Raw genomic sequence first — 27,877 nt, forward strand, 5'->3', positions numbered from 1 at the left:
CTTCAGCCTCTCACCATCTTTTGGGTCGTTTCGCAAACTTCATCTTCTCCATCTCTTTAACTTTCTTCCATCTTTTGATTATCTTTTTCCATATTTTGAATTTCTTCTCTCCTCAGTTATTTCAGTTTCCTCTCACCTGGTTTTTCTCTCTATGAATCTCACAGATCCTATTCTAAGAAGAAACCTGGTTTTCCATCTCTTGAAATCCTCTCTGAACCGTTACTTCAATTTGCCAAACCATCAACACTTTTCTTGCAGTTAGTTTCTTTCTCCCAATCCACAGATCCAAATCTCGACTTTGTTAACGAGATCGATCGATTGAAAGAGACGGACAACAAGAAGAAAGATGACATACAGCAAGAGAGATTTGGGCACAGCTATGGGAATTGGAAAGATCCCTAAGCACCAAGTACATGAATGGTTGAAGGCAGTAAGTAAAATTGGAGGAAAAGCTGGTTACCTAAAAGATGGGTACAAAAAGGGTAAGATACCTATCAGAGGTTGGTGCACAAATAGGTGGCCTCCCTACAGTATTAGGGCAGAATTAGTGAAGCGGATTTCCTCTGAATTGATGCAACCCCATGTCAAGTTTGTCCTTAAGATGTGTGAAGATTTGCCGCTTGCGATTATAGTTGTCTGCCTAATTAAATTGCATTGATACAATTGTGGTGATAGAGAACGCGACGAGCTGACTGAGGGGGCTGCAAGTCTCTAAGGTATGATTAAATGAGAAATTATCTATTTGAAATTCAGTTCGGATAAAGCTTTGTTTCTTATGTATCCAGAGGACTAATTGCTTATTTCCTGAGGATTAATGTGAAAATAGACGCAATGCTTAGGAAGACACAATAAACATGCTTTAGTTAGAAACCTGAAAATCATGTGCATTTTAATAAGTTATTTCATAGAAATATAATGAAAAAATATGACACGACGAGATAATTGGTGTCTAAGTATTGAAGATTAATGAGAGGATGAAGGAATTGTTGTTGGGGGTAATATCTTTTGGGTTTGGATGTGTTCCCAAGTTCTCAATACATTGTCGGTTTATTGAGGGAGATATTAGAAGATATGAAGTGCCTACGAAATAAAGAAGTAAAAGGTTTTTCATTGAATGTCGAATTCAACAAACTTATTATGTTGCTACTACAACGCAATTGTTCAATTAGCCAATTTCTTTGAAGTTTGAAAGCCCTTTGAATACCTAGCCTGATTCAAATGAGTGTGAGATGTCTCCAACGTTCCTTATCCCCCTTATACGAGTTGACATTTATATAGAAATTTCAAATAAATGATGAATGGTTCAAACCATTAGAGATGAGCACACGACATTTAGAGATCAACAATTCACTATTACCATCAGTGGTTTAATTCTCCTGGAAGAAACTTGAAATACAAAATTTACCTATTATCAGTTCATTTAAGAAGCTGAAGTGTTCAAAAGTTTGCAAAATACACATATTTCTGGTATCTGTAAGGAATGAAAGGAGATGATATAAAATGGAGATGGAAGATGATATATCTCTAGCTAAGAAAATTGAGGATTCGAACTATGCGATCTCCCCAAATTGGATATTGCAGGTGAATGGATGTTATATGGAACTCTGTCTTGAATTGGCTGCCGAAGGTGACTATACTGGAATACCCATGGTTAAAGAAGCTCCCTTTTGATCTAGGCTCTTGTTGTCGGTATTCTAGAATGACTAGCTATTTATTTACAGAGAAAATGGTGGGAAGGAGAAGGCCAGAACAATAATTCACCCAAATTCCTGAGAACTTAAAGAATGAGGAAGAAGGTGAGACTTAGTCTGACTTCATTAAGAAGATGAGGTGAATTGGACTTCATTCACAGGAGGAAGAGAAAGAGTCTGTTTAGCAAGAACTTATGATCTGGGAAAGCACGGTGCTTGCGGCCAAAATATGTTTTAAAATGAAATGTCGATTATGACTTCTGAAGGAGTTGTGCACTGCTAATGAATGTATAGCTCAATGATTCCGTTTTTTTTCACCACCTACTTTTAGTAATAAATAACTGTCTTTTTATTGAGGTATAAATTACAACACCATGGTGCTTAGAAGCAATGGAGTATAACACAATCTATGGAGTAGTGATTGAAACTCCTCCAAGTTACTCGGATTCGGCTCCTTGCCATGTGGATGTGCAACGCGGGTTATTTAAGAAATTTTAAAAATATATTAAATGGTTCAATCAATGTCTAACTATTATATGTAATTGGGATTTTTTAGCAATGATATGTCGAATTAGAGTTCTTCTTGTCATAGCCTATTTTTGCATTTTTCTCTGTTTTTTTGGATTTCTTGGAAATGTCTGGAAATGCAAATCATTTTGATCTAAATCCATGTTTTATATTTTTCGGCTTATTTAGACTTATTTTGTTGTTTTTTGTTTAGTTTAAATTTTGCTATTTTATCCTATTTTTTACAATTCTTTTTTATTTTTTTTAGTTTTTTAATCTTTTTGGGCTTGTCAGCCCTGTATATTATTCGGCTGAGTTATCAAGCTCAGGCCAAGGTCGAATCCGAGGCCCGGGCCAAGTTTGAAAACAATGCTATCGAGTATATGTCAGGAGAAGCTATGGAGAAACTCCAAACTCCCCTGCCTCATAATGATGTGGAGAAAATCTAATTCGGTTATTTGCAAGCATAATATGAAAAGCTATTCCATTGTAGAGGATAAAACTTAGGTTTGGGAAAAATAAAGAGAAAGAAGTGAGACACAAAGATTTGTGTGGTTCTACAAATTGCTTATGTCCATGGAGCAACAAAATTATCTTCTAATAATTAGAAAAACACTATGCAAATATGAAGAACACAAAGGGATTACAAATTCTCTCTCAAGCTTTAAGGTATTTTTCTCTTTAGAACATCCACCAAGGACTAAGGAACAAGCTTTTTCTTTCTGAATATTTGCCTTCCTCACTAATTTTCTCTCTACAAGATACAACTTATAAAGAAGAAATCCCTAAGAAAAACCCATCTGAGGCCCATCTTATTTTGCTTAGTTTTTCTATATCTAATAAAACTTGGTTTTCCCATAAAATAGGACTCCTATTTGTCCTCCAACTAAATCACATGAATTCCTAAACATAATGGGCTACCACCCCCATAATAATAGGAACAAAAGATATCCAAATGGCTTAAATCAAGCGACTTCCTAATCATAAGAAATATGGGCTTCACATACTCAATATTCTCTCACATGAAGACACGTTTCCATTCTAAGTAGCTGAGTAGTATAGAAATTACTGCCCACCAGCTGCAAATCATCAAAATAACCACAAAGCCCCAAGGAAGTCTTGCAACAAGTAAAAGAACTTCCCTTTGCCAATGGACTTGCTCAACATATCTGTTGGATTGTCATTAATATGTATTTTTTATTATAAAATTATTTCATCTTCTACCACATCACAAATAAAGTGATATTGAATATCAACATTCTTAGTCATATCTTGGAAGGCTGAATTCTTTGCAAAAAACAAGGCAATTTAGTTATCACAAGGACGAGGGATACATTCTTGCACAACTTAGAACTTACTAAGTAACCTGTTTAGCCAACTTGCTTCTTTAGATGTATAAGTAAGTGACGTATACTCAACTTTTATAGAAGACACAACCACCACAGATTGCAACCTTGATAACCAACTAATTAGACCACCTACCAAGGCAAAAACATGCCTAATAGGAGACCTTCTTTTATTCAAGTCACATACAAGATCTACATTAACATAGTCAGCGACCTTCAAATTCATCCCGCTGTAATACATTATGAGTTCCACTCAAATACTGAAGGATCCACTTCATAACGGTCTAGTGATGATTGGCAGAATTTGCTATATATTTGCTCATAACTCTCACTGCTTGCACTATGTCAAGTTTGGTGCTAACCATAGCAAACATGAGGCTCTCTATCGCTGATGAATATGGTAATCGAGACATTTGTGTCTCCTCTGCATCAGTGTTTTAAAGATAACTTGATAGGCATAGGAAATAGGGTACTAATTGATTTGGCATTCTACATATTGAAGAGCTGCACCCTCTCCATAAAACTCTTTTGAGTTAACCAAGTTTTCTTGTTCTTCCTTTTTCTATGTATACTCCTCCCAAGAATTTGATTAATGGCTCTCAAATCTTTCATCGTAAATTCTCTCGCCAACTGAACTCTAAGTATTGAAATATTTGCTTTATTTGGTAATGCAACAATCATGTTAGGTACGATCCCTCCCTCACCCTGGAATGAAAAGTAGTTCTTAGCCTGTGAAGATGCGTTGTTAGGTGCTCCATTTCCCCTATTGAGATCGAACCTCAACGTGTGCTCGAGAGATAGTTGTCCACACACTAATAAGGGATGTATGGATTCTTCAAAAGAGATCCCGGATTCCAAATATTCATGATCTGTATGTGAATGAGTCGAATTACATATCCCTCGGTATATTAGTGAACCATCTCTCCAAATATTGTAATGTTATTGCTTCGGCTCATATTCCCCAAAAATTGCATCCCAGTTTAAGTGATCCCTTTTTTATCATTCCGAAAGAGTAATTGATTGAGTCGTTAACAGATAATCCAAGGAGTTTTATGGTTAATTACTTGGATTTGAAAAAGAAGGGTAGACTCCATCGATCTTTCATGCTTGAACCATACCATCTCATGGTAGATACCCAAAGATTTATATTGAATTTCAATGGGAACTTCTCTATTTATTGAGGCAATCACGCATTGATCTAGTTGCCATCGGAGCCACAAAGGACTGTATAAGTCGATTCGTTTCTTACGATAAGCTTTAAGCACATCATTGCAACATAAAATAACAAAATAATAAAGTTTTCATCATCATAACCACAAAAATAGGAACAATAGTCAGCTTTATATCTACAAAAATTCAAACTCAATATAAAAAAGTTAAATCATTTGTACCAAGACCTCCGTACCTGTCTCAACCAATACAACAATTTATTGAGCCTACAAACCAAATTATCTTTACCTTTCTCAATAAAACTACCAGGTTATGTTATATAAATTTTTTCTTTTAGGTCACCACGCAAAAAAATAGCTTTTGTATCTAATTGTTCAAACTCTAGATCAAGAACAGCAGCCGGAGCTCAAAAACACTATTAGTGGACATGCACACAACAACAAAGAAAATCTCATCAAAAGAGTTAAATTGTTTGTACCAACACCTCGACACCTGTTTCAACCTATACAACAATTTCTTGAGCCTACAAACCAAATTTTCTTTACTTTTCTCAATAAAATCGCTAGGTTATGTTATATAAGTACTTTTTTTTTAAGTCACCATGCAAAAAAACAGTTTTCACATCTAATTGTTTGAACTCTAGACCAAGAACAACAGTCATAGCTAAAAACCTCTATTAGTAGACATGCATACAATATGAGAGAAAATCTCATCAAAATCAATACCTGATTTCTGAGCATAACTTTTCACAATTAATCGAGCTTTATACCTTTCAACAACATCACATGACCATTCTACATTTTGAAGATCTACCAGCAACCAATTGCTTTTCACTTCATTGATAGTTCGATGAGGTCCCATGTTTTATTTTTTCGTAAGGCGTCCATCTCTTGTTCTATGGATGCTCTCCATTGACAAGTTTCATCGGCTTCAATAGCCCCATGATAAAAAAAATTGGCTCACCCTCCTCTATTAGGCAAGAATATGAAAAGATATAGTCGTTAAGCCTCCTAGAAGTCATTTTAGGTCTGTAAAATCTGCTTAATTTAACATCACCTAAATATTCTTCAAGCTCTTAAACAATTTTAGATTCTTGGTCCTGACCACTATCTTGCTGGTTCTCATAGGTGCAATACACCTCAACAGTTTTTGTATATGGCTCATCTTTTTTTTATTTTGTGTGAAATTTTCATTGAAAACATCATCCGACTAACAATAATCTTGCGATCAAAAGGATCCCACAATCTATTCTTCTTTGTACCATCAACTTAACCAAGAAACACACATTTTTTTAATTTTGTGTCTAACTTAGTTCTCTTCTCCTTTGGAATAAAAAAATATGTAACACAACCAAAAGCATAAAGAAAAGAATGATCAACTGGTTTACTTGTCCAAACCTCTTCCAGTGTCTTGTAATTAACAACAGAAATGAGAGACATTAATTAGGAAACAAGCTACACGAACTGCATCTACCCAAAAGCTCTGCACTGATCCTACAATACTCAACATACACTTGGCACCCCGTAAAGGTACAATTTATTGCCTTAGGAATGCCATTTTGCTGAGGTGTTTAGAGAATGGTTAACTTCTTAGCAATACCATGCTCACTACAACAATTATTTTTACCAAAACAAAGTTCTCATCCATTATCAGTTCTTAGACATTTGATGTTCTTACCTTTCTAATTTTCTTCCAATACCTTAATTTTCTTGAAACAAATGAAAGCATATGATTGCTTTTTCAGCATATAAATCCATACTTTTCTTGAAAAATCATCAATAAAAATGATAAAATATGCAACATCCCCCATAAAAATAATAAGTGAATGTGTCTAAATAAATCAATTCCAAAAAATCCTTACATTTAGTAGTGGATAAAACAAAATGCAATTTATTCTACTTTTCAAATAAGCATGACTTACAAAAATCTATATTAAAATATTTTAAACCAGGGAGTAGGTTTTTATTGAGAAGTACCTTAAGTTCACGTTTGCTCATGTGATCCAAATGCGCATGTCATGTCTTTTGATAGAGTCTACCTTTGCAATATTGGCCTCTCTTAAAATATTTTCTCCAACAAGTCTGTACAAATTGACATCTAACTCTCCTTTTGTAACCACTAATGCTCCCTTTTGAAAATTTCGAAAATCTATTCTTGCCTGTAAAATGAAAATCTTGTTCATCAATTTTTTCTAAAGACGGACTCCTTCAACCTAGAACATGTTTGACACATGCGATTCCTCATGTTACTCTAATGAAATTCTTGCATCTCCAACTCCCGCTATTTTACATGAGATATTGTTTCCCATATGAATAATAACTCTATCACATAGTTGGCATTTGTAGAACCAATTCCTATGTGGTGTAATTTGAAAGGATGCACTTGAATCAAGCAGCCACTACTGTAAAATTTCCCCACTATCCACAGACATAATTTCTATCTTCAAAAAACTTAATTTCTTCTACTAGATTTCTTTGGAATTGACTTGAACTAGATTTATATTAAAAAAACTTAATTTCTTCTATTAGATTTCCTTGGGAATGACTTGAACTAAACTTCTCATTAGAAAAAGATTTAGGGGCTTCGTAGTTCCCTTTTTGTGCCTTACAATCTTTCTTCACCTGACCTAATTTTCCACAGCTCCAATACTACCCTTTCTTATGCCCTCTTGATTTGGACCTCTATTGATCTCTTATTGTAGTTCTATACATCGATCTACCAAGTACTACAAACACATTTTTAGATAAAATCCATACCAGACTTTCGGCTTGACTCCCCTATCAGAAGTGCTGAAACAAGGGAATCAAATTCAAGAGATTTTGCACCACTAAAATGTGATCAGTCCATCCATAATTCTGGCATAAAACAAAGTAATATAGTTGTTTTATCTTCTTCATTAATTTTTACATCTAGTGACATCAACTTGCTAATCAAGGCATTAAATTCATTTAAATGCCCTTGCAAATATGCACCATCACTCATATTGAGATTGTAAAGCTATCGACGAAGAAAAATTTTATTAGAAAGAGATTTGCCTTCATATATATTTTCCAGGTTATCCCATAAATCTTTTGTGGTAGTTTCTAATGAGACATTAAATAAAACATACTTATTAAATGCCAAAAAAATATTTGCCCTAACCAATTCATCAAATTCCTCATGAACCATCTTTGCATGTTTATTTTCTTTACCTTTTAAGCCACTCCACATTCACCAATATCACATACATATTTAATTTTCAGGTTGAGAAATCGAAACCGAAAAATTTAAAAACTTTATATCTAGTTGAACTTCCTCCAGTCATCTTCAAATAACTGTATTTGCCACAAACGTTGTGCTTAGCAAGGATCTTAAACGTTAAGGATCTTATACCAATTATAGAAGATAAAAACCAAGGTTTAGGAAAAATCAAAAAAAAAAAAATAGTTTATAAAATTAAAGAAGCGAGACACAAAGATTTACATAGTTCAGCAAATTGCCTACATGAAAAATACAAAGAGATTACAAGCTCTCTCTCAAACCTATGGTCTTTTATCTCTCTAGGATATCCACCAAGGTCTAAAGAACTAATCATTTCTCTCTTAATATTTACCTTCCTCACAAATTTTCTCCCTCTGCAAGATGCAACTCATAAAGAAAAAAACCCCAACAAAAATCCATGCGAGGCCCATCCTATTTTGGCTAGTTTTTCTATATCTAACAAACTTGGGTTTTCCTACAAAATAGGACTCATATTGCCTTCCAACTAAATCACATAAATTCCTAAACATAAGGTTTAGCATCCCCATGATAATAGGAACAAAAGATATCCAAGTTGCTTAAATCATGGGACTTCCTAATCATAGAAAATACGGGCTTCACACTCTCAACATCCACTTTCACACTAAGATTGAAAATTGTGAACAACTCCATAAATAAAATGAGTTTCTTTGACAACCAAGGTGCCTACTTCTTCCTAGAGTGAAGGATATATTCTTATAAGTTTGTTAGCTTTTAAAGGTGTGAGAAGCTGTCGCGGTATATTGCCTAAAGGAAATCCAACCTATCATGATGAAGAGATCTAGACAAGCTTTCTATGTTTCTCCTATTGCATAAAATTTGTATATTTCCCCTTTATCCAACTGTCTATTTTGAATGGGCTGCTAATTATATTTTATTAAAAAATTGTTGTTAATTTTGTTTTAGGTGCGCCTCATTGAAATGATGACACATACCAAATTTCATATTATATAATTTGTTGACAAAAACTAAAAATAAAATACTTAGAGGCATCGAATCTAGGTCAAATGGTCAGTGGCTCACTTGATCTAAATCGGACGGCTCGATTGGGGGAGAAGCATATATCTTCTATGTAGTAGGGGAAGTATAGAAATCTTTCCTTGGTTTTAAGGCTCGGCTAGGTAGACTTGGGTACGGCTGAGTTATTCGGATTTAGCACCTTGTTTAACTGAGTTCCAAGGTACTAGTTTAGTTATAAAAAAGAAGCAATTTATACTTCATACAAAGTTAATTTATATATTATTTTGACTTTTTGAGGATGATTTGTGAATTTTTCTTAAATTGTACTATATTTTTCTATTATTTTTTCTTTTTTGGGATTTTTTTAATTGTGTTTAGCAATAAATCAAGTTTTTCCAACTTTGATCTTTTATATATTTTCCATTGTTTTTGTACATTTTAATGTTGGTTATAGTTTAGTTTGTTTTTTACTTTTTTTTTTTTGGACCCGGTTTCTACGCGGCCAAGCCCGCATATGTAGAAATGTGGGCCTCTTAATAAATCTATTTTTGAGATGCATTTTAATACTTAATTTTTAAGGACATGTAATCTCTAACATGGGGATCATGAGTATGAAAAAAATAAATAAATTTTAAAAACTACAAATAATGGACCATTAGTTTCTATTGTTTCTAGATGGAACACCTACTTGCATCCATCTTTAAGATGGATGCTTTACACTTTCTTGACTGCATATGTAGAAATGCGGTCCAGCCCGCATGAGATAATTTTTTTTTTTTTTATTTCTAATTAATTTATTACTTTTATTTTTTGCCTTTTTGAGCTCGTACATTTCACGGGTGACTTCATTTGGACTTACCAGAATTACTTTGCTCAGGCAAGTCTAATCCCTAGCTGACTCATTGAACCTAGCTAAAGATTGTGAGGAAGACATACACAAAGATATGGAAAATTGTTTCATGCGGGCTGGACCGCATGATTTTATACACGGTCCAGAAAGTGTAAAGCATCCATCTTAAAGATGGATGCATGTAGGTGTTTCATCTAAAAACAATGAAAACTATTGGTCTAAATGTTTTTTTATTAGAATTATTATTTTTAATTTTTAATTTATTTATTTTTTCATATTCATGATCTCGGTTAGAGATTAAATGTCCTTAAAAAAATAAGTCCAAAAGCCCATCTCAAAAATATATCTATTAAGACGCCCGTATTTCTACATACTCGTGCTTGGTCGCAGAGAAATAGGGCTGGGAAAGGTTTCTATACTTCCCCTACAATATAGAAAATCTATGTTTCCCCTACCATCCTCCATCCAATTTTGATCAAGAGAGCCCATCACTGTTTGATCTTAGATCTGACGTCTCAAAGTATTTTTTTTTAGTTTTTTTCTGAGTAATGATCCTACAGGACCTCCCCTACTTATGTGTGTATGACCCTAAAAGATCACTATTAAAGTTGGCGCGGATCTCTAAAAACATTATCACATGGGTGTAGGATTTGACTTTTCTATAGATCCGTGCCAAATTTAATGGTGACCCTTTGGGGTCCAACACTCATAGGTGGGGGAGGGTCTTATAGGATCATTTCTCTTTTTTTTAATATAAATTTTATGAATATGAAATTTGGTACATGTCATCTTCTCATTGGGGTGTGCCTATAAAAAAAATTAAAATTAATTTTTCGATAAAATATAATGACCATAATATCCCTTGAAGCTTTCATAGTTATTTTGGTCATTTTATTTTATTAGAAATACTGTTTTTATATTTTTCATTAGTGGGACTTTAATAGAGGATTGGATGTCCAAAATTTGGTGTCAAAATAATTTATAGAAAAAAATTAAAAATAAAATAGTGTAGAGATGTGACATTGTGATTGGGGCAATCTTAACCATCCATTCAGAATAGATGGTTGGATAAAGATAAATATATAAGTTTTATGCAGCAGAAAAAACATAGAAAGCTTGCCCTAAAAACATACATAGAGCCATCATCTCAGCTTCTCGCATTTACTTCAGTTGTTTCGTGTGAGGGAATGTTATGTGCGAAGGGACACGAACCATATTAGAGACAGAGAGAGACTTGGTTGTGGGAGTTAAGACTAGGTTTCAATTTTAATATTCGAGCCGCAAGAAGCCATGGGAGTGTTTGTTTTATTTTTTTGAGTAAGTCAATGGGGGAGAAGCCCCCTACCAGATTTTTATTAATATTTAAAATACAGATAGCTTATTTCTTTATAACCCTGAAACAAGGCACTTGTGACAAATCATGAAGTAAAATGCAAGAAAAATAAAATCCGGTAGATGTGAATGCCAAATAGTAGTTTGTAAAAGAGATATGGCCCTCTTTGCAAGAATGTTAACCACTATATTGGCTTCATGAAAAATAATCAAGACTATCCATTATTAGAAAGTCGTTGTCTATAATTTGTTGCAATCGTATATAACTTCCAATGAGGTCGACATTATTCATGCATACTATCATTGAGCAAAACTTAGTCAATTTCAATCTGAAGAGGGGAACAATTTAGCTGAATGGCTAAAACCAAGCCCTCTTTGAGAGCATAGAATTCTGCAAAGTTATTGGAAGCGATTCCAAAAGGTTTTGAAGCCATTGGGAGTGTGACTTTTAGATTTTTCATAACTCTTAATTTTCCTTAAATTTTATGAAATATTTCCTTTCTTTGCCTTTTGATTATATTTTTATCTCCAAGATCTCTTTACTTAAATATTTAATTGATTTATTACATTAATTCAAAGATAAAGCTGTCAAAAATATGTATGCATATTTCTTGAGACCGCTTTTTATGGTTTTATCCAGATCTTGATTAATATACTATTGAAAAGAAATAAAAAACAAAGCAAAGTAAATAAAATGTGTGTGGTTTGTATAAGGTGAAATGAAAGCAAAGAGAACTTAATAAAATGGGTGTGGCTTGTACGAGATGTCAACCTTAAATAATTAACCAAGGCTCGGAAGATGAATTTTGGCCATCAACTGTTTGCGATCTCTCTTAATCCTCCTTTCTCCAACTTGGCAATCACCTTTGAAATTACTTATCTCAGCCTTTTCTTTGTACTTTATAGAAAGAAAGGAACTCCAGGGTCTTTGAGGGGGTCTCTAAAAGTATTAATGATTTTCAAAGGACGGTGATTAAACTGGTGGTTCTTTGGGCCCAAGCATTTCTAGATCTTGAAAGTGTTCCAAAGGAGTTTTTCCTGTCTAATTTTGTGGAACTGCTCTCCACATGGAAATGGAAAAGGAAAATGATCAGATCAGCAGTTTGAAATGCGCCACCTGAGGGGATGGTGCAAGCTTAACTTCGATGGTAGTGTTCAACCTGAATCCCACTATAGTGGCTTCGGTGATCTACTTTGGGATTCCTCATCGCTCACCATTTTCTCTTGCCATGGCCAACTGGAATTCCGCGAGATCAATAAGGCTGAGCTCTTGGCAGTTAAAGAATGACTTGTGAGGCTCAATGGCACCCGCAATAGAATCATAGTAGAAAGGGACTCTGTAAATGTTATTAATTGGTGCAAGAATCCTAGCCTAGTCCCCTAGCGGCTCACTTCGATCATGGATGAGATTGTCATGGCCATTCAAGGAAAGGAAGTGAGAGCAAGGAATGGCGTCACCGACAGATTGGCAAAATTAACCTCTTCTTGAAGGCTCCTGTACCCTCCCTCTTTTTCCCTCTTGTCTCCTCTCCCCCTTATTTTTTCCCTTCTTTCTGTTTTGTTTTGTGTTTCTTCTTGTAATCTCATTCACTCAATGAAATTACCATCAACTTTTTTTTAAAAAAAGAAAGATGAATTTTGGCGTTAGAAATTCTTAGGGTAACCTGAAAATCTATTTTTAGATTTAAGCATGAAATTTAAAATTCCAAAACTAGTGTTGATCGAGTAGATCTATAAATATTTGAAAAGTTTGAAAATAGATAGTCCAAATACTGTGTCACAAGATATACTACTTTTTAGGCTTGAAATCTTTTTTTTTTTTTTTTTCATATCTATACATCATGTAGTTGAGATCATCAATTGGAGGGTTCTCCAATATTGGAATAACATTTTTTGAAGGATTTTTGAGGCACGTTTTACTTCTATGTTATAAAGTTGACACTTTATATACATGTTTCCTGATAAAAAATTTAGAAATGAATTTTATATTCTAGTCATGCCTACCAAAAATAAGAATGAGCATGAGTACTATGCTCCCTCGAGAGCATAGTTTACTTCTACTCCCTCAATCAAGTAACCTACTTGCGAGGATTTTTCCATCTGAAAGTTAGATAATCACTTTAGAATCTAGATGATTATTCTAAAAAACGAAAAAAGAAATTTGAGTTTTCTAATGATTAGATCTCACCATTTAAAAAATTTGGATGGTTTTCTATTCAATCTTGAAACAATTGTTTTGTTTTTAAGTACTTGTAAGGTGCAATTGGGAATTTTTTTTATTGGGGTTAATCTATGTGTTAAAGAAGTTAATTTCTATTTGGGGTCCTAAAACTAATATGAAGTGGAGTTCTACCCGAGGGAGTAAATGAACTAATCTCGAGGAAGTAGAATATCTTTCAGCAACAAGAATTTTTATAATGATAACATTTCACAAAGAGAAACCCCAAAAAAAAATATAAAAAACATAGATAATAAGTTAAAACTCCTAATTTTGTCATCAGCTAGTCGAATTATGTGGAAATTTCTCTCGTTTTTCTAACATTGCACTTAGCATAGCGCCTTTTGATGGTAAAATACTATGGTCTGTAATTGTAATACAACAAAACTCTTATTACAACATGATTCTCTCTCGGTTTATATATATATATATATATATATATATATATGCAATTCCTTGAAAATTTAGGCATCCATTATTCTCATCAAGGTGTACCTAATAAAAATATTTAAAAAATAATTTACAAAAAATAAATCGATCAAAATACTCCCGAAAAATTTCAGAGGTATTTTGGTCAATTTATATTTTGCAAATTAATTTTTTGATATTTTCATTAGATTCTTTTATTTTTGAAGAATACACGCTTACAATTTCAAGTTATTTGGATTTGTAGAAAAAAATTAAAATCCAAATACGAAATGAGGTCGTGACCGTCAGATTGGCTCATATTTAATCTATGTCGTTGGACTTATATGTTCATATGAGCTAGTGGGCTAATCTCAACATTTTTCATATATATATATATATATATATATATATATATATATATATATATAGGGAAAAGATTTTGTCAGCCCAATGGCTTACTACTACAGTAAACACCAACGACCAAGATTGGATCTGGGCCGATCTGACGATCCTAGATGTTCGATAGTATTTAAACTTAAAATTTCTTTTACAAATAAAAATGATCTGAAATTTGGAGCATGTGTACATAAAAAATAGGTAAATCTTTGAAAAATATACAAAAAATATTTTACATGAAAAATATTGGCCAAACTACCCTTGTAAAGATTTAGGGGTATTTTGGTCAATTGGTTTTTTCAGATTATTTTTTTTATATTTTTATTAGATGCACCTTGATGAGAATAATATATACCTAAAATTTCAAGTGATTTGGATTTATAAAAAAAACATTGAAATTTAAACACAAAAAAAGGTAATGACCGTCAGATTGGCTTAGATTCAATATGGGCCATTGGCGTTTACTCTAGCGGTCTAGTGGGCATACTGAATCTCCTATATATATATATATATATATATATATATATATATATATATATATATATATGGTTTCCATAAGGTTGCAACCTTAAACAATCCATTTACGGTGCACATTCAAATTTTATCACAACATATAATTTTGAGGTAAAATATTCTTATGATTATCTCAAAATCTATTTTCATATCTAATTTTATCTCAAAATCTATTTTCATATCTAATTATAAAATTTTAAACTCCAAAAATGATTAAAATCAAATGGATCTATAAATATATGAAAATCTTGAAAATGGACGGTCTAGATAATGTGTTATAAGATGCATCATTTATGGGACTCAAAATCCAGTTTTTTTTTCATAGTCATTCATCTCGATGTCGAGATGATCAATTAGAGGGTTTTTCAATATTAAAATAACTTTTTCCGATGGATTTTTTAAGTGCATCTGTAGTTCTACATTTTAAGGTTATAACCATAAACTTTTCCATATATATATATAGTAAGATACTACAAAACGCCTATAGGAAAAAATGAACAGTGATTTCGCTTACCCTCATCACCGTCCAAAGTTCATTACACGGTCACAATTGTCCGGTAGTGTTTCATTTTTCATTTTTTTTTATACAAATCAAAATGATCTAAAATTTGGAGCATGTGTTCATAAAAAATAGGAGAATCTACGAAAAATATAAAAAACATATTTTACATGAAATTAATTGTCCAAACTACCCCTGAAATATTTCAGGGTATTTTGGTTATTTTTTCACGAATTAGTTTTTTTATATTATTATTAGGGGTTCCTTACTAAGATGTATACACTTTTCATAATTCTAATTTGTAAATAAAAAATAAAAAAATGAAACACTACCAAACAATCGTGACCTTGCGATGAACTTTGGATGGTGATAAGGGTAGGCAAAATCATTATTCATTTTCGCCTATAAGCATTGGGAGGACTTTTTCATATATATATATATATATATATATATATATATATATATATATATATATATATATATATATATAGGAAATGATCATGTGAACCAGTGGGCTCACAAGAAAAATGAGCCCAACGGCCTAGATTGAATGTGGGCCGATCTGACGATCACAGATGTCTGGTAGTGTTTGAAGTTTAATTTCTTTTCTACTAATTCAAATCATTTTAAATTTTAAGCATGTGTTCTTCTCATCAAGCCGCACCTAATAAAAATATAAAACAATAATCCAAAAAAAACAAAATTGACTAAAATACCTCCAAAACGTTACTAGGGTATGATGGTCAATTGTTTTCATTTAAATTTTTTTTTGGATATTTTTTAAATATTCAACTATTTTTTATGAACATATATCTAAATTTTCAAGTGATTTAGATTTATAGAAAAAAATTAAAAATCAAATACTATCGAGCATCCGCGATCATCAGATCGGCTCTGATTCAATCTGGGTCGTTGGGCTCATTTTTTACTTGTGAGCCGAAAGACTTATCGGATCATTTTCCATATATATATATATATATATATATATATATATATATATATATATATATATATATATATATATATATATATATATATATATATATATTGGAGTGGATGCTCTTAGCCCACGAGCTGACTGTAATAGTATTAGCCAATGGTTCAGATTCAATCTAGCTGATCTGACGATTACAATCTCATTTCATATTTGAATTTTCATTTTTTTACTACAAATGTAAATCACTTGAATTTTAGACGTTCATTTTTCTCATCAAGGCATACCTAATAAAAATATAAAAACAATAATTTGTAAAATATAAATTGACTAAAATACCCCCAAAAGGTTTCTGGGGTATTTTGATTGATTTATATTTTAAGAATTATTTTCTTTATATTTTTATTAGATTCTTATATTTTTGAAGAATAGAGGTGATCTGGATTTGTAAAAAAAAAATGAAATTTTAAACATGAAATGAGGTCGTGACCGTCAGCTCGGCCCAGATTCAATCTTAGCCATTCGCTGACACTGTACCTATCAGCCCGTAGACTGGCAAAATCTTTTCCTTACATATATATATATATATATATATATATAGAGGGAGAGAGGGGGAAAAAGCTTGAGCTCCATTTAGGGTTTGTTGTGTGCCTTAGTTTAGTGAGAGAAAGTGTCAAGAAGAATCCATTTAGGTGTTCTTGGTGCCCAGTTTTTGGGCCCTATTTAGAGTGAGAAATGATTGCTATAATTTGAAGTTTTGAGCGTTGATTTCACCTTGCAATTGTCCCAAATTAGTAAGTAAAGTCTCGTACCATTCTCCTGTGGATGTAGGTCATGATATTGTGATTGAACCACATTAAATCCTTGTGTTATGTGTTACGCTTGTTGGGTATTTTCATTCCATGATATTGTTTTGATGCCATGTTATTTCCATTGCTAGTTTATGTGATTTTTGATGCACTATTCTTATTAATGAGATATACCCCTACTGTATTTTTACCACTATCGATCTCAACAACAGTTATCAGAGCTTAGGGTTCTTACTTCATTTGTTTGTGAAGAAAGGAGTTTTGTGGCTTTCTTTATGGCTCTCAGAGACTTCTTTAGGAAAGGTAAATTTATCAAACAAATGAATTCCACTTTCATTTGTTTAATACCTAAAGTGGACTCCCTTAAGGCTATGAAGATTTCCGCCCTATTGGTGTATGTAATGTTTGTACAAAATCATTTAAGGGTGGTGCTTGTGGACGATCCGAAATGTAGATGCTTAAAATGAGAATGTTTAGACAAACATTAGACTCCAAATCGAAAAACCAGAGGACATCACATTTGGGGCCAAATTCGCCCTTGCACTTCATATCAGAAACATATGCATTCTATTTTACTGCGCACTGAATAATTTCATACGTTTAATCCTCTGTTATAATCTACATCAACTGAAGAAAAGAAAATAAGTTGAAAACATTTGATTCTGGCCTTGAAACCTATACATTCATTTCTAAAGGAAGAAAATATACAGACATATCAAAAGGAAAAAGATAATATCGAGAGCATATCGGCCCATATACCTGTGGATGTAGGTACCTGTGGATATTGTCCTTCAAGTCTGGTCTTCTTAAGATAACAGTTTCAATTGAATCGTAGTAGACGATTATCTCTTTCTTTGTGTCTTGAATATTTCACTCTCTTTTCCACTCTTAATTCTTACTGGGACAAAACCTTGTAAGAACAGTTATCTCTACTGAACTGTGTCTATCAGAAAAAATGTGTGACTGAGAAGTCCCATTTTTATACTATTAAATTATGGTTTTCAAGGGATAACCATGAATTTCCCATCTTTGAATCTTCACCCTCCATCTTCATCTTGGGCTTATCCATTCATTTGAATAACAGAGTTTGCATGGCATAGTACTTTCTTCATAATGTTGTTTACCTCTTGTGTTTATCTTTTCACGATATCAATCTCACTGCTGGGTTGTTCGCGTGGATATAATCGTTGGCACTTGTCTCTGAATTTCGAACATTCGCACTTTATGATCTCGTGGGAGAAAAATCAAGGATTCGCCACCGTCGTCAATGGGCTGCAACCACTTTTATTGTTCAACTCAATCCATGTTGCACCTTTTAAGGGTGATAAAGCATGGCGACAAGAGTTCAATGGTGTTGATCTTATGAGAAAATTCCTTGTACTGAAGAAACTGAATATTGTACGACACGTGAAGCTTTTAAGGCCTTAACTGTTGGGCGATGATGATGATGGGTTAAGACATCTCCGGACGGCTTTAGACTGCCAATTGTCATTGTGATGGGTTAAGCCATCCTCGGGCAACTTTAAACTGTCGTTGATACTAAGATGGGTTAAGTCATCCTAGACAACTTGAGAGTGTCATTGATATTGAGATGGGTTAAGCCATCCTTGGGTAGCTTAAGACTGTCGTTAAGGCGGTGATGAGTTAAGCCATCCCCAGGCAGCTTGAGACTACCATTGATATTGAGATGGATTAAGTCATCCCAGAGCTTAAGACTGCCGTTGAGGTGGTTATGGGTTAAGCCATCCCTGGGTACTTTGAGACTATTATTAATACTGGGATGGGTTAAGCCATCCTTGTGCCGCTTGAGACTGCCATTAATACTGAGATGGGTTAAGCCATCCTTGAGCAGCTTGAGACTGTTGCTAAGACGGTGATGGATTAAGCCATCCTTAGGTAGCTTGAGACTTTCGTTGAGGCGGTGATGGGGTAAGCCATTCCTAAGCAACTTTAAACTGCCATTGATACTGAGATGGGTTAAGTCATCCTTGGGTAGCTTTAAACTGCCATTGATACTGAGATGGGTTAAATCATCCCTAGGCCTACCATTGATATTGAGATGGGTTATGTCATCCCTGTGTAGCTTGAGACTGCTGTAGAGGCAGTGATGAGTTTAGTCATCCCTGGGCAGCTTGAGACTGTCTTTGAGGTGGTGATAGATTAGGCCATCGTCGTGCGGCTTTAAATTGCAATTGATATTGAGATGGGTTAAGTCATCCCTGGAACATTGTTACGAGCACTTTTGAGTGATACCATTAGGAACCGTGTTTATTTTTGATCGTTCGTTGAGGGCAGTCATCCATGAGTCGTTCGTTGTATGTCTTCACTCGATCATTCTGACTTAGCCTCATATGGGGACTAAGTAATATACTTTGAAAACAAAGTCTATTAATAACTCATCCAACAGTCATTCGACCCTCAATCTTTATCAAGTGTTCATTAGAATATATCTGGTCTTGTATAAGACAAAAGTACACCCAACAAAATCACCTTGGACACTTCAGGCATGAGAGAATAGCGAAAGGTGTGTACTGTTTGGCCAATCTCGGGTGGACCGGTTGACATCGTACGCCTTACATCTTTTTCATGAAGACGGCGCATGCGCGCTTCACTCCAACCATCTTATCCCCGATTTCCCTATACGTCTGTCATCATTTTCAGGGAAAAGGCCCTTTGGTTTCTTCACAGGATTCTATTAATCAATTAGCTACCCTGGTTTTGTCAATTCATCTTCCCAATGGTTTCTGACCCTTCACTTTTTAAACATGTCTTCCTTGTTCTTCCTCGACGCTTCTCCATTTCTCTCAACCCTAAACTTGCTGTTGCCATCTGTGGCAGTGAGGGTGAGTGAGAGCGTATCACCAATACTCCTTCAGCCATTGGTCTAGCTGAGGGTGAAAGAGAACATTGTGCAGCCTTTGCTGTTGCGGGTCTGGCCTCCTCTTCAGAGGAGGCTGCTGCAGCTGACTTCATTACCATGTCCCCTTAGGAGATTCTAGAGGTTGGGTTGATGTTGGACGCGAAGTCCATGGAGATTGCGAGCCTCATAGAGATGGTGGTTCGTCTTCACCGAGAGGTGAAGCACCACCAAAACATGTCCGACTTCTATCGCGGAGAAGTCGAATGTGTAAAGGACCTCTTGCCCTCGGTAAGGCGAAAGCTATCTAGGGTCAGCAGGATGATTCGCTTTGGGTAGGAATACTTTAAGGCGTATTCAGGCGAAGCTCTCTTCTTCTTCCCTTTTTTATTTTTTTATTTTTTTTATTTTTTTATTTTTATTATTTTGTAAGGGCTAAGTCCCACCTTCCTCTATCAATGAAGTTTCTTTCTTTTTGGTTTGATATTGTGTCTGTTCTGCATAATTTTACATTCTACACTATTTTTACACTTACCATATACGCATATCATTTCGTACGTTGACAGTTTGCATCGTTATCTCTTACCCGTTTGATGCAAGATAAGCTTGATTTCAAAAATTGAAACTGTTACCCTTACGTTTCAAATAATGTCAAGGGCAATCGGGTAATATGATAATAAAACAAAAGTCTTCTTGCACTCCTTGCGGGGTATTTCGGTTAAAATGGTTATTCGTCATCATGATCCTGCCATCAGGAATTTTGGTCTTCGAGACGGGGAGGGAAAATGTCATATCCCTCTTTAAAATACCCATCTCTTAGCATATTTTCATCCTCAACCTCTGCCTTAAAAAATCTTCTACATGACACAACCATTTCCAGTATCCTTCCATTTCTTCCCAACATATCCTTTGCATTTCTTCAAAAGAACCTTCTGCATCTTTTTCCAACTTTTGCATGTTTTTCAACCGTCTTCAGAAGAGCCTTCTGCATCGTAGTGACTCAAGGATAATCCTTGGGTCCTGAAAACTTCATCTACTCATAGAATTAGGGGTGCTTTAAGCCCTGTTTTTGGCCTTATTATCTGGCATTTAGCACCTTTTGATTTTTCGAGGAAAGGAACACTCGATCCCTGGTTCAGAACAACTCTTGCAGTTTGCACAACCTTGGTCTTCCAACAATAATCCTTTTGGATCATAATATCCCAAGTGAGTCTTCCCACCTCCTATTTTATTTAGGGATTTTGCTATGCTTTTCGTCACTGTTTCTTTGTTTATTTTACCTTTGCCTTCACTCATCCTGACTGCAATCTTCTTCTTGAGAATTTGCTCATGACAGGAAGAAGGTTAAGTAATTTTAGGGTTTAAACTTGTTCCCTTTTGATTGAGGTTGATGCTTCAAGAGCATGTCTCTGGCTTCGACCTCCGATCATCTGGTCACAAGGGTTGTTCTTCTGGTTCTCAATACTTCATATGGGACTAATTTTGCATTTGATGAATTAAGCAGATGGGCCTCTTGGCTAGGTTGTGGGATTGATGAGTACTCTACCCTTTATTTAGAGGGTGCCTTCAGCAGATAGTAGACTTCCTAAGTCAACTTGGGACCCTATTGTCCAACGATCTGAGTACAAATTAGATGGTTAGAAAGAGAGATTTCTTTCTTTAGAGGGCATAATAACTTTTATTAACTCTACTCTGGCCAATACCCTTGTCTACTTTCTGTCTCTTTATCGAGCTCCAGCCTCTGTTTTAAAAAGATTGGAATCCTTGATGAAGAAATTTCTATGGCTAGAGCTACATCTTCAACATCTCAAATAATTGTAGAACCATTGCCATTGGATCCGACACGAGTGAAAACCCTTAGGGGTCAAGTTTCAACTCAAACAGATGTTCCAAGAAAAATTTATATGCGATGGAGTGAAACAGGTGGAGCCACACGCTATTCCCGTGTGGCCACCTTGCAACACTTCACCATTGAAGGGGCAATCACGACTAGTGAATTTTGATGCTCATATCTCGATCGTTCCACATCGGATCTTACTCAAATTTGGTGAGCCCGTTTGTCTAGTCAAGACGAGCAATTCGATATGTGGCACTTCTCGTGACGATACTCGAGTGCGAAAAAAGCTAGAGAGAAATTGCTGATCCGTGAAGAAGGTGCAAAAAATTCAGTAGTGTCATGCCTCGCTCGAGCGGCCAAATCATTCCGCTCGCGAGCCCAATCGACGCCAGACTAGTTCCATTGTGAGCATAAGGTTTCGGGCCATCTTTGACCCAAATGGCGTACATGATGAACTGCCAGATTCTGCCCACAAAGCAGACGAACAGATTGCAAATTTCGTCGTCGGAATCCTTGATTCCGATCAAAGTTCTAAACTTGCAAAATCTTTGTCAGGCCACGGAATCGAGCTATGTTTAGTGCCCCGTGATCGTAGCAACATGCTCAGTGTGATTCAGCGAAGAAAACACAGAAAACATCAAGGGACAAACACACTATTGATCCAAAGTTTGAAGATCTACTCCAAATTCAAGTCACATGATCGTGCACGAAAAAGACTATCCATGGCTCGAAGTTGGCATCAAATCGATCGCCATGTCGGGCCCTACAAGAAAACAATAATCTTACGATCAACTTGCATCAAAACGACCCCGGATCAGCCATGCAAGAACACGCAAGTCCTAAGACAACACAGGGACTGTTATGGAATTCTACAACTTGTTAGGAAGGGGCAAATCGATCATTTTGCACCCTATTTTCTAATTTCTTTTAAATCAATTTAATCTTAATTTTTAGAAATTAGGGTTACTTTTGATCATCCACCCATGTTTGAGGTACACTTCTATATATACGTACCATCATTATACGTAGAAGGATATATATAAGAGAGGATATACACATACACACATACAAGAGAGAGTTTTCACTTAATACAAGTTTATCTTTCTTACCATTGTGGTGTTACGCTTGAGAGAGAGAGTGAGGTGAGAGAAACTTCTGATCGGTACCCCTAGGGTTGAGCTAAACCTTCTCTCTCTTATTTTTCTATTTCTTCTTCTCTCTCTTCCCCCTCTCTTCTCCTTCTTTTTCGTCTGAGTTCCTTGAAGAGACTGTGCACGGCAGTGGCAATGGCGTGCATGCCTCGCCCTTTGTCTCACATGTCGCGCAGGGCGATGGCAGAGCCATGCATGAGCCCCCTTCCCCTTCTCCTCATTTGTCGCTTTCTCCTAGTGAAAACTGTAGACGGCGCTGCCCATCACCGCCCATAGACATAACTGTGATATCTCGGTGAAGAACCCAGACAGCGAAGCCTGTTGTCACCTGCAGGCGTCGTCATCTGTTGTGCGTCTAGCGTAGATGGCGATACCTATCGTCGCCCACTAGAGGCTCTGACAATAACTATCGCCATCAACGAGCTACCTCTGCTCGTCCGGTACTCATCATTGTTCTCCTTGTGTCCAGCGTCTATCGCCGTGTCACCTAGGAGGAACCATCGACGCGTGCCTCGTCAGGAGTCAGTGCCATCCGCAAGGGATGTGCTGTCTCCTCACGTTGTCAACCACGACGCCTATTGACATTGGACTCCCCTCTCTTGCTGTGCCGCCTCTTTCTTTTCACCCCTTTCTCATCTCGCTTGACTAAGGGTAGGCTTAGCTTAGCATCGCCGCACCGACCTTGGTTTTGAGTAGTATTGCCACCGTGCTGGTCCTGTGAACCATGCCTGTCTTGCTACCGATTTGAGTCAGTGACGTCTAACAGTCATGGTAGTCTCGCCCCTCGGCTAAGTTCTCTCTCCCTTTCTATCTTTCATCGAACCTTGCACTTCATTGCCTTCTCATATGAACGTGCATCGCCTTAAGACAAGGGTGGGTCCTTCGACCCACTTATTTTACAAATTAACCATAGAAGTATTGTGCAAATAAAACAGGAGGATTACAGGTCAAGGGGGGCGATTCTGAACCAGCTCAAGTAGCTGGGGGCTTTCTTCGTGATCATAGAGGGCGTCCACGCGAGCCAGCTCAAGTAAGTCTCGAACCTACCTAAAATTCCTTTCTCATTGGTTGGTATACCTGCCCTCGCTCTAGAGCAAGGTTCCAAGAGAGCGATCTCAAATCCCGGGTCCACCAGAAACTTGAGACACCTACAACCAGATCACCTAGATCCGAAGGGTGATATTGAGGCACCTAACCAGCTTGACGACTCCACTGGGGACTTACTACCCCTTAGTTGGTTCGGTCTTATGTGACCAGTTTCTTTCTTTACTTTCTGCACTTATTTCTATGGCACCTCGATTGTTCAACCCATTCATCTGGGTCGGGGACTTCCCTATCCCTGCACTCATGGCTTTTCCAGGGAAGCGAGCCACTCAAGAGTCCTTCCTTACTCTCTTTCTGAGTCAGGACTCACGGTCCGGCTCCCAGGTTCTCACCTGGATAGGTGCGAGAGGGGACTTAAAAGTCTCTGCCTCCTCGCTTTCTCTCTCCGATGGACTCTCCACCAAAGCCCCGTGCATGGGTAGCACTTCTATTGCCCTACACCCTGATACTGGCAAATCTCCTGCTAGTCACACTGCTGTGGTATGCAGGAAGGCTGCCCCGTCCATCCCTGCGAATGGCAAACGAACAGTCATTGCTCCCAAGGTTAGCCGAAAGGCAACCCCCTATGCTCCTTCATCACTCCAAGCCTCCACATCTGGAGGGTCGGTATACAGAGGCGGATGTCTTGAGGTCTTCACTCCACTCACACACTCAAAGGCTCGTGGTCCATCCACTTGAGCCACACCTCGGGGCAACCTTGTTGTTGCCTTGAGCTCGCATCTAGGGCTAGGCCTTCTCGGGCCAAACCCTATATGCACCATGCATTCACCTTTCACAGCTCGGGGCAGCGCTAGCTCTATGCTGCCTCGAGCACAGGAGGCTCGACCGCTCCGTCTTCCCTCCCGCCACATGCAGCTTCATCTTATGAACCATGCCTGTCTTGCTACCACTCCGAGTCAGTGATGTCTGACCGTCATGCTAGTCTCGCCCCTCAGCCAAGTTCTCTCCCCCTTTCTATCTTTCATCTAACCTTGTACATCATCGCCTTCTCATATGAACGTGCCTCGCCATAAGATAAGGGTGGGTCCTTCGACCTACTTGTCTTACAAATTAACCATGAAAGTGTTGTGCAAAAAAACAGGAAGATTACAGGTCAAGGGTTGCATATCCGAACCAGCTCAAGTAGCTGAAGGGATTTCTTCGTGATCTAAGAGAGCGCCCACGCAAGCCAGCCTGAGTAAGTCCCGAACCCATCTAAAAATCCTCTCTCATTGGTTGGTATACCTGCCCTGACCCTCGCCCTCGAGCAAGGTTCCGAGACAGCAATCTCAAATCTCGGGTCCACCAGAAACCTGAGACACGTGTCACCAGATTACCTAGATCTGGAGGACGAGATAGAGGTACCTAACCGAAGGCTCCAGCTGTACTTGGAACCTTGACCTTAGGGTGAGAATTGTTAATTCAACCACAAAACAACAGTTTTTCTACCTTTTGCATTAACTTCATAACTTCGTCTACTTTCATGGTAGACAAGATTCCTTAATTTAGGAACTCACCCCTTGCAGCTCCTTCTCAGTCAAGTCTCTCTACCAAGATGTTAGCAATGGTAGATTCTTTGAGAGCTGTAACAGGAACACTAAAGTCTAGGCAGTTAAAGCCCCTAAAAGAGTTGAGGCCTTTATGTGTCTTCTGGAACAATATCGTATTTTAATTGGGCATCAACTGAGGAAAAGAGGAAAATTTTGGTTAATGTTTGCATCCTATGCAAACAAGAGGTGGAGGAGAGTAGTCATATGTTCATCGATTGTCCCTTTGTGGCTCCCTTCTGGAATTGAGACGCTAGTATATCTACCTGGCAGTTGATTATGTCAACGAATATCCAGCAATTCTTTGCAGTTATCCTTAACCCTCCTTTCCCTTAGACTGGCATTCACCTCTGGCACATTTTAATTGCTGCATTGTTGTGGTCTCTTTAGAAGGAACACAATTCCAAGATCATTTAGGGGATCTCCCATGACTTTGCTGATATTTGTCGCGAGATAATAAGATAGGTAATTCAATGGGCTCAAGCCTCTCTGAATCTTAAGTGCTATCTCAAAGAGTTATTTGCTACAAACTTCGCGGATATGCTCCTCTATCGGCCTAAGAAAGCAATAAAATCTTCTCAGTGGGCACCACCCCCCTGTTTGGCTGGCTCAAACTTAATTTCGATGGCAGCGTTAGACCAGCAATTTTGGAAGCTGGTTTTGGTGACATTCTCATAAATGCTCATAGGAAGGTTATCTTTACCTATAACAACTAGTTGGAATTATGTGACATTAATGAGGCTGATCTGATGGCAGTTAAAGAAGAAGTTTTAAAGCTTCAGGATATCCACGACAAAATTACCATTGAGGGTGCCTTAGTTGACTCCCTAACAATGAACTTCCATCATTAAAGAAATTTTGCTTGCCATCATTGGCAAAGAGGTCATCTTTTGCCACATCATTGGAGAAAAGAATGACAATACTAATTTTCTAGCCAAGCTTCCTCCTTCTTAGCTCTTGTCCCCCTCTTCTCTCCCTCCTCCCTCTACCCTTATGTCTTTCTCTTGTTTTCTTGCTTTGTTATTTTCTCTTGTAGCACCCTCTTGTACTTTGGAGCTTTTGCTATGTTTTTTTTTTCTTTTATTTACGATAGTTACTGTTAACAATAATAATAATAAAAAAGAAGCATTGAAGAATAGGTGGGTATATACAATTAAATTGGAGACAAATAGTCTTATGCGATATAAGGCTAGACTTGTGGTGAAAGGCTATGGGAAAAAAACAAGTTTTGATTTTAGTGAAATTTTTTCTCCTGTTATTAAGCATAGCTCCATTATAGTTGTTTTATCTTTGGTAGCTAACTTAGAACAACTTGATATTAAAACTTCCTTCTGGCCTGGTGATCTTGAAGAATAAATTTATATTTCAACTAGAAGGTAAAGTCTAACTTGGTTTGCAAGTCGCGAAAAAAGATTGTATGGCTTGAAGCAAACATCTAGGCAAAAGTATAGGAAATTTGATAATTTTATACTGAGTAAAAAATATTCTAGATGTGAATTTGATCATTGTGTGTACTTAAGGGTTTAACATATGATTGTTTACTATTTTATTGCTTTATGTTGATGATATACTTGTTACTAGCAATGATCTAAATGAAAACAAGTGTTTGAAGCTTGATATATCCAAGCATTTTGCCAGCAAGGATCTTGAACCAGCCAAGAAGATATTGTGCATGCACATCCATAGAGAAAGAAAACAATGTAAGCTCTGGTTAAGTCAATCTGAATATATTTCTAAAGTTTTTGAGTGCGTCAATATGATTGACTATAAACCTATTTCTATCTCATTAGTTGCACATTTTAAGTTGTATAAAAATAACTCTCCAATGAATAATGTAGATAAAAGTAAGATGAAAAATGTTCTATATACTTTTACAGTGAGTAGTTTGATGTATGTGATGGTTTGTATTAGACCTGATTGAGAAGAACCATATTGAGAAGAACCTTGCTGATATGTTGACAAATGTTGTCTCAACAGAGAAGAATATGATGTGTAGAAGTCTTTCGGGGTTAGAGGAGATGTAAGCTCTAGATGATAGAGAGTAGTGCAATTGTCGTTATTTCAGAGGTTTGGTGAATTGTTTTCAAGTAGGAGATTGTTATGTATATGTGAATCCAAATCACAAGTGGTTATTTTTAATTTGTTATCTCTTGTTTTAAGCCTTTGGATTAAACTAATCCAAAAGTTGTGATGTTGTAGGAATTTTTCTCTTTAAAAGGGGTTGTTCTATTTGTTTAAAGAGAGAGAGAGATTGACCGCAGTTGGGTTATCTCTTGTTGGCAGCTGTATATTCTATTTTAGAGAAAGAAAGTGAGCAAAAGCTTGAACTCCATTTTGGTTTGTTGTGTGCTCTATTGTAGTGACAGAAAGTGCCAAGAAGAACCCATTTGGGTGTTCTATTTTGTGACTGAACCACGTTACATTCTTGTTTTATGTGTTGTGTTTGCTTATGTATTTTCATTCCATGATATTTTCTTGATGTCATATTAT

The 27,877-nt window shown here is 36.3% G+C and overlaps 1 long non-coding RNA gene across 2 annotated transcripts; it reads left to right on the forward strand.

Annotated features, from left to right (window-relative positions):
* On the forward strand, positions 1–27,877 carry LOC148779210 (uncharacterized). 2 transcript variants are annotated; one of them, XR_016047736.1, is made up of 2 exons: positions 1–716; positions 27,365–27,877. It is a non-coding gene; the product is annotated as an uncharacterized LOC148779210 (long non-coding RNA). The 2 variants fall into 2 exon arrangements; XR_016047735.1 differs by lacking the exon at positions 27,365–27,877 and adding an exon at positions 12,042–12,765.

Source organism: Amborella trichopoda, chromosome 13 (assembly GCF_054954075.1).
Source record: "Amborella trichopoda isolate Santa Cruz 75 chromosome 13, AtrichopodaSantaCruz75HAP2 v2.0, whole genome shotgun sequence".
NCBI classification, from domain to species: Eukaryota; Viridiplantae; Streptophyta; class Magnoliopsida; order Amborellales; family Amborellaceae; genus Amborella; species Amborella trichopoda.